At 30.3% G+C, this 10,580-nt stretch overlaps 1 protein-coding gene and 1 long non-coding RNA gene across 6 annotated transcripts in view; one reads left to right on the top strand and one right to left on the bottom strand.

Annotated features, from left to right (window-relative positions):
• Positions 1-10,580, top strand: part of LOC100868045 (lachesin) — a 77,098-nt gene that overhangs the window by 1,943 nt on the left and 64,575 nt on the right. The window lies entirely within an intron of this gene.
• LOC105735180 (uncharacterized) overlaps positions 1-10,580 on the bottom strand; it is a 45,869-nt gene that overhangs the window by 31,736 nt on the left and 3,553 nt on the right. Inside the window, exon 2 of one of the 3 annotated variants that reach the window (XR_015294983.1) lies at positions 1,555-2,443. The exons of the other annotated variants lie outside the window; for them this stretch is intronic. This is a non-coding gene — a long non-coding RNA (uncharacterized LOC105735180). Of the gene's footprint in view, positions 1-1,554; positions 2,444-10,580 lie in introns of those variants that run through there. 3 annotated transcript variants of the gene reach the window in all.

Genomic DNA, 10,580 nt, shown 5'->3' with positions numbered 1-10,580 from the left:
GAATGCATACAGTAACGCGTATTGACAGGTGAAAAGCGCGAAAATGAATTTTTGACAGGCCATCGGTAAATGTCTATCGCTACTCAACTAGTCCGACAGTTTTTCGATGGCATCGTAAGGGAAACCGCGCCAAAAATCACCTCTATTTGTACCCAACTTGCATACTTCATGACAAGTATCTCTAATGGATGGTGTATATCGGCAATTATTGTTTTACATCGTCCTCTCGATTCGCTTCGACGCTCGTTCGATCTACGATCTATCTCTTTTATACATTATAATGCGTGCATCATGAGTACATGAAATTATGCATGAAATACGAGTGGAGGAAATAACGAGGAAGTAAAGGAAAAGAAGAAAATTTTTCTATTGTTATATTGGCAATAAAAAATATTGAATTGACTTTTAAGTCGACGAGAAATATGTCGTTCCTTTGGCTTTCATATTTATTATATCGTTGGAATTTTTTCGATTATATTAACTCTTGGATGATTGATTTATTAATTATCTTTTAAAATTTATTATTTTTTTTTTTTTAATATCAAATCTTCGATTTTAACGACTTAACACTATACAATAGAATTTTTTCAATCATGATCAATTTGTTCGAATTTTCATAACCTCAAATCTTCTATTTTGATAATCTAATATCATGCATTAAAATTTTTCCAATTGTAATCACATTAACTTGTAAATAATCGATCTTGAAAAAGTACGTTAAAAAAAATTCGTTTCAATCCTGCATTTTCCATCATCCGAAACAAAAATATCGTAAATAAGCGTAAACGTAAAAACACTGACGAGTTCGAAATAAGGAGCGAACGAGAGAAAATTAGAGGGAGGTAAAAAAAAAAAAAAAAAAAAAATTTGTCGGATAGAAAAACACGGGTGGATCGCTGTTAATTAAGAGTAAATAGGAGTAAGAGGAAAGAAAGGGATGGAAAATTACGAACGGAAAGTGTCGTAATTCGGAGTGTATGTATAGCCTGTACAACTTAACGAACGATCCAAACTTTCCCTTCTAACGCGTAAGGTCAACTTAAGCCGAAAAAGAAAGAAAGAAAGAAAGGAAGAAAGAAAAAAAAAAAGATCCAAAATGTACTCTGTTGGCTGGAGGCGATCGTTCAACCCTTCACCGTTTCGAGCCCACGGGCAAAAAGTCATTTCGCAGCCTGTACACTTTTTACCACAGGAACAAGACATGCCATGTGCCGGTGCTTACCGTATTTCCTCGATTTAGCGCCCTCTACATATCCCTCGCTCTCCCTCCCTCCCGCTCTTTTCTTTATTTCTTTCTTCCTTTCTTTCTTCTCGCCTCTCTGCCTTCGTGTTCACTTTTGTTTCGAACGTTTCCGCCAAACAACGCGCTTGCCACAATGCTTGCCTCATGTTTCTCTAATTGTGTGCGATGTTAAAATTGACTGCAATTATTGTGCTATTTGTTTGAAACAGTATTTTTACCTATGAATATTGAATGCTTTTCTCGAATACGTGCATTGGAATTTTAAATATTAGATCAGCAAAAGATATATATTTTTTTGATTTACCAGAAACTTTTTATATAATTATTATTATTATTATTATTATTATTTGTTATTTAAATTTCTTTACATTTCTTTAATTGTGTGTTGAAATTGGCTGCAATTATTGTACCGTTTGAAAAATATTTTTACTTTTATGATTGAATGTCTATCTTGAATATACATGTCGAAATTTTAAGAATTAAATTAATAAAAAAGAAAAGACGAATTTTTATATCGATTTTGATTCTTTTCGTAAAACAACCATAAATTTCATATAATTTTGTTTAAAAATCTAGATTTTTTACAACAATTTTTTTTTTTTTCTGTTTTCAAATAAATCAAAGATATACATTTCAATTTCGCTGTGTCATTAAATCTGTCATTCCTACTTCCACTTTTTCACAATTTTACAATTTCACATCAAACATGAATTGATCAAAGGCCCCGCGCATTCCCGTAAATAATGTTGTAGAACACGGCGTGTATAATATTTTGTCATTAAACTCGTCACACGAAACCGATAAACCCGATAAACTTTATAATAGATACAATTTCAAAATTAATTCAACAAACTCTCTTTCCAATGATCGATACGTGGCCGTACATATATACACATATATATTCTATAAAAATATTTCGCCAAGAATATAAAGTTATCTTCTTTTATATTTACGCGTTTAGTATGCACGCGTGCATGGACGGAGATAATAGAAGAAAGTTGGCTTGTCAACCTGTCGTGCAAACTTTCGTAGAAAATTAGCCTTTATCGTATCGAAGACGAGTCGAAATCCTATTGCGAAAAGTTTCTTACTGACAGTTTAAATTCTTCGCATGAAAAATATTATTGACCGTATTCTCGATCCGCTTCGATTCCTCCATTATGCTTATGTTTATTTTATCCTTTTCCCCAGTCGCGTAAACTGGAACAGGAATTAATATTTCTCGTTACGTATCGCGTTCGATTAAAGGTATAAAAGGGGAGAAATTATAAAGAACAAAATTACATTCGTCTTCGTTGCAGTTATTATCGTTGATTGCAATTAGAAAGAGTATGTCAGAGGGAAAAGATAAATGCGTTAAAAAAAAAATGTATACTTGATGATGTAAAGTAATTCGATTGCGTTTAAATTTAAATTGAAGCCGCCCTTTTTAAATTTATAATATTTTTTAACATTTATTTGTTTATGACAATTTCGAAGAAACGGCATTGCCATCGCTTAATTTGACATTTAATTCGCCTAATAAATTTCTGAAAATACCAAATCCCGTTTTCGTATTTTCGTACGATTGAAATTAAAAACAAAAAAAAAAAAAAAAAAACCAGAAATACCCATCTCAATTATATACGAATTATACGCGTTTGTTCCTTTATCATTGCCATTAATATGAAACAATAATTTTATACGAGATAAAATGGCAAGAAACTTTGTATCTATGAACGAGATGAATAAAAACAAGTGTGAAACTGCAGTGTACATATTAGGTTAGCGCGTATGGCGAGCATCGTTTCTTTGAAGTTTGAATTTAAACACTATTCGTTAAATTTTAATCCTGTGTGCTTGAAAAAATAGAGAGAGAGAGAGAGAGAATTTTTTTTTTTTTTTTTTTAATAAAAAATGTTTATAACGTTTACGATAAAAAATACAGAGCTTATCATTACCTTGACTTAGCACATCTGAGGTATGTGTATGTGATACACAGCTATTGCACACGCACAAACAACCATCTTTTCATTTACCTCTCGCGCAGTTGGGTCCATAGAAAGAGCGTACAAAAATGTGTGCACGTGGTACACATTTTTTCTCTGGCCACAAAAGATAAGTTTTTGAAGTGCGTATGTGCAAAATATAGAGGCAAGTTGTAGCATAAAGTGATGGTTTATCTTCTGTTCTGTTATAGTTATAGATCTATAGTTTAAATTTATATACTAACAACAATAAAAATCACCGCTTCCTTTGAACAAATATGATACTATTGTGATAAATCCTTTAAAATCGTTAGATTTTAAAAATCAAAAGAATTTTAATCGATTCATTAATGACAAAAACAATTGAATTGATCTACATAGTGTTAAATGATCTACGTACAGGTTATATTATAAAACAGTAATTACCTTTTTTACATTACTCGTATATTAAGAATAAAAATCGTCATATCTTTTTCATTGGATAAAAAAAAGCTGTTTAAAGCTCATTAAAATTATTCCAACAGCTAATATCATCGTACGCGAAAGTGTTGAAGGTGACGAGTTGAAAACGTTTTTCTTTGAAAAGAAAAAGAAAAAGAAAGTAAGCAACGAAAATACTCGAAACGATCACGTTAAATAATTCTATCGCTGTGTACACGCACACTTCCCCTCGCCCCTTCTTTCGTAAAAGATAACTTTTCAAAGTGTGGATTTGTACACACCTACATACCAAAGTACATACATTACACACATAGAGACAAGTTGTGCCGTAAGACAGTGGTTTACCTCCTTCCCCCTCTCCACGGAAATGTGTACCAGCATTTCGAACGGTTCTCTCGCAAGATTGTGTACAAGAATCGAGAGGAGGAGGATAGAAAACGAACACGAGCGGTGGAAATCGCATGCAGCGCGACCTAGTTCGTGAAACAGTCGGAATTTGGGTGGGATTCGTTATTAAGAAAAAGTTCGGCTGTCGGCCGATAATATGAATTTTCCAAATCTTACGAGGGAGATGTCAAATTTAACTTCTTTGTTCTTGGAATTAGATAGGGGGAGGGAGGGGAGGGATGGGGGGGGGAAGGAGAGAAGAGTTTTTATTCTCGGATTACAGATCGGGTTGTTTCACGTCGGTGATGGGAAAACCGAAAGTTTCCACGTTGAAGAATCTCATTTTCCCCAAGTCTTTGACACGTATACCTTAATGGAATTAGGTAAACCGAGGAATTTCATTTTCCAAAGTCTTTGACACGTATATCTTAATGAAATTGGCAAACTTAATTTGCCAAAACCTACTTGGAATATATCTTTCATATCTTTCGAATCGTTAATTTTTATTTTTCCCCGAATTAATTCGTAAATTAAAATTCACGAATCTAATATTTTCTTTCATTCTTTTAAATATGAAATTTGAAAGTTTCAATATGGAATAAAATTTAATTTTGCCAAGTCTCGGAGGGAACCTAACCTAAAACATCCTTTTTTTCTTTTTTTTTTTTTTTTAATATTGGATTACTTTTTTAATATTAGATATTTTTAAAACTTCTTAATCTTTTATTAATTTAGTAAATAACATAAAATATCTTGCTAATGTGACATTTGAAAGTTTCGAAGGAATTTAATTTTATGAAATTTTAAGAGGAAATCAACGGGCCTAAAATATCCTTTTCTTTGATATTTTTAAAAAAAACTTCTTTGTCCTTATTTCTCATCAATTTGACAAATTTATATCAAATATCTTTTTTTCGCGTGAAATAGTTTGAAAATTTCCACACCGAAAAGAATTTAATTCTTCTTGTAAAATCTCGAAGAAAATTAATTTGCCATAACCTTTAGAAAAAAGAAAAAAAAAATCCTTCTTCTCTTTCTTGTACTCTTTTTTAAAATTATCTCGTTCCTCGTTTCTCGTCTAAATTTGATAAATTTTATTGTTATTTTATCAACTCGTGGGCGTTTTCTTCCGAAAGGGCGATGTAAAGTTGACTACTTAATGAGAAGCTTGATGAAGAAATTTAATATCGCTCGGTATTACCGTTCGCCTACATACAAGGAACCTTGTTCAGGGAATTGCATGTTAAAGATAACGCGAATTCTGTACACTTCGATAGGAACGAGGCTCGCTTTATTAATTCTGTCGAGGTAATTTCATTGAACTTTATAACGTGCACACTTTTAAATCCTGCTGTCAACGCAATAAGAAACGAATTACCGCCATATTTTTTACATTTACCATTGCATCATGGACGGTCGCAATACTTGGGGAGGAGGGGAAGGGGGGAGAGGAGGGGAGGGGGAGTGAAGGGGAGATATTGGAACGTTTAATACCGGTATAATTGCGAACCAACGACACAATTTTTAATACTAGATATTTAATATTAATTATTTTATCATTTCAGAAATGCCCTTCTCTTTCATCTTTAATTTATTTAACGATATTTCTTTGTCATTTCGTAATTCGAAATTCATAATACGGATGAAGAATAGGAAGATTCCATGGCGAAATTAATTTTTCAAATACATAGTGAAATTAGAAAATGTATCGTTTATAAACGGAGGATTCCAAGTAAAGCTTGATTCCACATTTTTATTTTCATTATTACGTGCAATCCAATCATTCAATCTTTAGTTCATTCAATATCCAATGAGAAATTATTCACTGGTATTTGAAAAATTCTCAAACTTCTGATTTTTATTGAATTTCCATCAAATTATTATTACACTCCACTAAATTTTATTTTTATTCTAGCAGAATCTCTCCGACCTCATTTATATACCTTATTCGTATCATGAATTATAAATCATACCTTTACGTATTAAAAAATTATACCTCTACATATTAAAAACACGAAATAAAGAACGTTTCGTCGAGATAAAATTTTTAACAACGAAAAAAAAAAAAAAAGGAAGAAAGAAAGAAAGAAAGAAAGAAACATTCTATTGAAAAAATTATTATCACCCGATATTTTTTTACCCGAATATTTCATTACACTCCATCGATCCTTTATTTCAATTTCTAATTAAACAATAATATTATGTTCCAGGCAAATAATGTAAAATATATGTAAATTGGTTGCATATACTTGAAAGTTACGTTGCACTTTGGCGGAGAAGGAAAATTCGAAACAAGCCTCGGGGTGGGAGGGGGAGGGGAGGGAACTTTGCACCTTCACCAGTGAAACTCTATCCGTTCTCCCAAATTTACCCCCGGCATCCGAGGCAATTCGCATAATCTTGCACAGGCTGACTTTGTGCCCTGACTTTCAAGGCTAAATCCGTGCACAATACGCGAAATGAAATTATACCTTGCAATTTCTAACGTCCTTCCATTTGTTAAATAACTATACTTCAACCAGTGTCATTTATAATGTGGCTTTACTTCGTAATATATATATTTTATATATACATACATATATGTGTGTGTGTGTGCGTGTGCGCGTGTGTAACTGGTCATAAAACGACTTGTACAACGATTTTATTCGTTCTCTTTCAAACAGTGGAGATAAAATGGAGAATGAGAGAGAGAGAGAGAGAGAGAGAGAGAGAGATGTTTTTTTCGAAGCATAAGGAAAGACAAGAAAAAGAAGAAGAAGAAGAAGAAGAAGAAGAATATTTTTTTCTTTACTTTCTTTGTATTTCATCAAGATTAAAATTTATGAAATCATATTTTCTCCTTTTTTTTATTATTCAAGTCGGTTTTCGCTTTACTTGGATCCTACGTCTGATTATGTAAAATTTGCGCGGAAAATGTTTTCTTGAAGGATTTAAGGCTGCCACGATAAATTGGAATTAAAATATTCCCATTCGTGTTCTCATTTAATCGTGTATCGACATTTAAATAGGTTTTCTTGCGCTTGTTTAGGAAGGCATAGTGCAAAATCGGATTGTCCACGCATCGATACTGTTTGCCGCATGACAAACGTATCAACATCGACGCGACATAACTCTATTAATTTTACATGATCTATTGCTTGACGGTGGTGCAATATATTATCGATAACCGATATTAGGGGCCACAATCGACGCATGATCGTCTTAATTCTGAGAAAGATTTAAAAATAAAAAAATTAAAATAATAAGGTTTCAAAATTTTAATGATAAATCAGTATATATATTTTTATCCTTCATCTTGTGAATATCGAAAGAGTGGTTATAATCGATATAGAATTTAATTATCAAAATTGTAATTATTATTCTGTACACATATACAAGTAAAATAATTATTTTATTTAATACACATTTGTATTTTTATGATCATAAGTATTATTCACATTTGCATTCTTTATTTTTCCAAATATCAAAACAAACGATAAAAGTACTCGATATGTATAAAATTTAATCTTCAAAATTCTGATTATTCATTCAATTCACACTTCCATCCTCCATCCTCTAAATATCCAAATAATCGAACTAGTGAAATTTCTTCGAAAATCGTAATTATTATTCACACCACATTTCTATCCTTCATCTTTTGCGAATTGAGTTTCCATCATATCCTTCCCAATTTTTTTTTTTTTTTCTCTCAACTTCGAAAATACTTTGTAGGATATTTAAACGTTCGACTCAAATAACACCTGAAACTCCATGACGATTGATTTAATCGAAAACTTGCCGACGAAGCCATTGAATTCTCAATACCGGCCGTACCACCGGTACCATTACTAATGAATCATTTCCAACTTTGGACACAACGGCAGCTCGAACATGGACGAACGTTCCAGTTACCACTGCCGATCGTACAGTTTCACAGGCGTGGAGAAAGAAAGAAAGAAAGACAGATAGATGGACAGAGAGAGAGTGAGAGAGAGGATGGAGGGGAAAAAATATGATCGATCGTGAAACGGAGGTCCACACTGCTTGGAACGACGAAAATAAATTTGGCAAACGATCCATTTCCCTGGAGGTAGCTGGAAATTCATAACGCGGTTTCGCGTTTTCTTAGCTACAAAACTCCACGATTTTTTTCCCTATCGTTCTTTACTAATTTACCAGCCACACATTGTAGTGATCATGATATATCACACACGATTGTAATATAGAAGTTTGATTTATCCTGACATTGATTGTGATTTGAATTAATAATAGTGAATTTGTGACTGAGCTATTTTGTTACAATTATTTTTAATTAGCGTAGATATTTAACGTGTAGAAAAATTGAAAATATTTTTCATAAAAGTCTCAAGGTTCCTTTACCATTGTATTTATATGATATATATTTATATTATATGATATGTTATATTGTTGTAATTTTGAACTTTGATTATAATTTAAATTATAATAGTGAAATTGTGATCGAATTCTTTTATTAAAATTATTAATTAATCTTTTGATAATGATATTTATTTATATAAGTATGTTTACAAAAAGTTTTTTCAATCTATATCTTATATAATTCATTAATAAATATAAAATAAAATATTTTGTTTATGTATTATATCTATTTATAGAATAATTGGTAAACTATTTTTCATAAAGATTCTTTATTGTTCTTTAATTCACTACAAATTGCATTTCTATGATATATTCTCTATTAATAATGTTATTATAATTTAAAAATTTGATTTTTACACTTGGAACATTGTGTAAAACGTGCGGTATTATAATTGAGATTGCATTCTTTTTTTTTATATATATATAATAAACGAATATGTATATAAAAAAAGGAAACTTAAAAATTTGTTTTATTCCAAATATTTAAATATAGAGATATATAAATTTTTATACGCTCAAAGCGCAATTATAATTTAATAATAATAAAATAAATATTGTAATTAGGTTCTTTTATTAAAATCTTCATTTTAACTGTAACTATTTATTAATGTGTAGAAATATTTTTCATGATATTTTTCAATTATTTTCTTTTATTTATTTCAATTTTTCAATTGTCCTTTAAAAAGATTTATTTTGTAAACTATGTAACTGTAAATTCATTCATATAAAGTTTTATAAAATTAATGTAATATATTTTGTCAGTCACAAAATATTTGATTCATAAAGAACTGCATCGCAATGTAAATTCTCTAAATCAAGAGTAACATATAGTGTCTATATGTCAATTTACAGCTTATCCAGCTAAAACACTTGCTAATGAAGAAACTTCCTGTAACGTTGTATATACGCGTAATATAAACTATATACAGTTTAATGAGATATCAAAGATCAAATAGTTAATAAAGATAACGCTTCAAATGAACATATGTAAGGAAAAGGAATGGATGCAAGTGCTGTGATGTATCTGGCAAAGCATACACGAGTGCAATCTAATTTGAAATGTTTTCAATCTTGAATTTGCAATTTTATATCTACTGAAATTTGAAATTTTCTCTGACAATAATATCGATGAGTTTGGTACAAATGTTTAGCACTGGAACAAAAAAATTACAATTTTAAAAAGTAAACTTACGAAAAATATACTATTAAGTAAATTAAATTGCAGCAACATCAATGAACAATTGTTTGTTTAACTTCGCTCAAACAAGAACCTATTCTTATATTTATTAATTTTAATTCCAATTTTATCGTTCAAAAATAAATTTCATTTGGAAAGTAAAAAAAAAAAAATTATTTTTTTCTTTAAAAATCCATTAATATTTAAATAATATGAAAAAATTAAACTCAATTATTTTTTTTTTTTGAAATATCTATTAAAATTTAAATAACTTGAAAAAATTAAATCGCTCAATTATTTCAAAATAAAAAAAGGATTATTTTCTTTGAAGTGTCTATTAAAATTTAAATAATTTGGAAAAATTAAACTATCTAAATTCAAAAATAAATTTTTCTCAAAGTAAAAAAAAGAAAATTATTTTTTTTTTTTTGGAATATTTAAATGAGTTGAAAAAATCAAACTATCCAATTTTAGAAAGATTTCGGAATTTTCGTAGTCAACCTAATAAAGGAAAACTTTGGTAACCCAAAAATTTCGATTCTTTTTTGAACTTTGAAGATTTGCAAGGAACGAATCTCGTTTAATCTCGTTTCTACATGCATACATATGTTAACCTCAAAAATCGAAAACGCGTTTCAATGCGCTTCGATCGAAAGAAAGAATCGTGAGCAGAAACACGACGTGGTTTCATAGAAACGATGTTGTTGTACCTTTTGAAAAGCTTTGATGCATTCTGGCCTATTAAAAATTGCCGTGATGCGAGATTCGTGTCGTGATTGTTAAAGAAAATGCGTTGCAGCATTGTGGAAATATCATAATGCATCGTTTCCTTTTACAGCTACAAGATACGATACGAGACAAATTTTTGTCGATTCTCAAGAAACATGTCGACAGATAAGATTATTAAACAATAGTAGATCATAAATGAAAAGTAAAAGTAAAGTTTATTTATTATCACTAAAGTCTAAATTCTAAATTAATGGTTTTA

This window comes from Apis florea, unplaced genomic scaffold (assembly GCF_048593485.1).
Source record: "Apis florea isolate Af1SG1 unplaced genomic scaffold, ASM4859348v1 contig_3802_pilon, whole genome shotgun sequence".
Taxonomy (NCBI): domain Eukaryota; kingdom Metazoa; phylum Arthropoda; class Insecta; order Hymenoptera; family Apidae; genus Apis; species Apis florea.
Note: the sequence above shows the minus strand (reverse complement) of the source record. Positions and strands in the feature narration are given on the sequence as shown.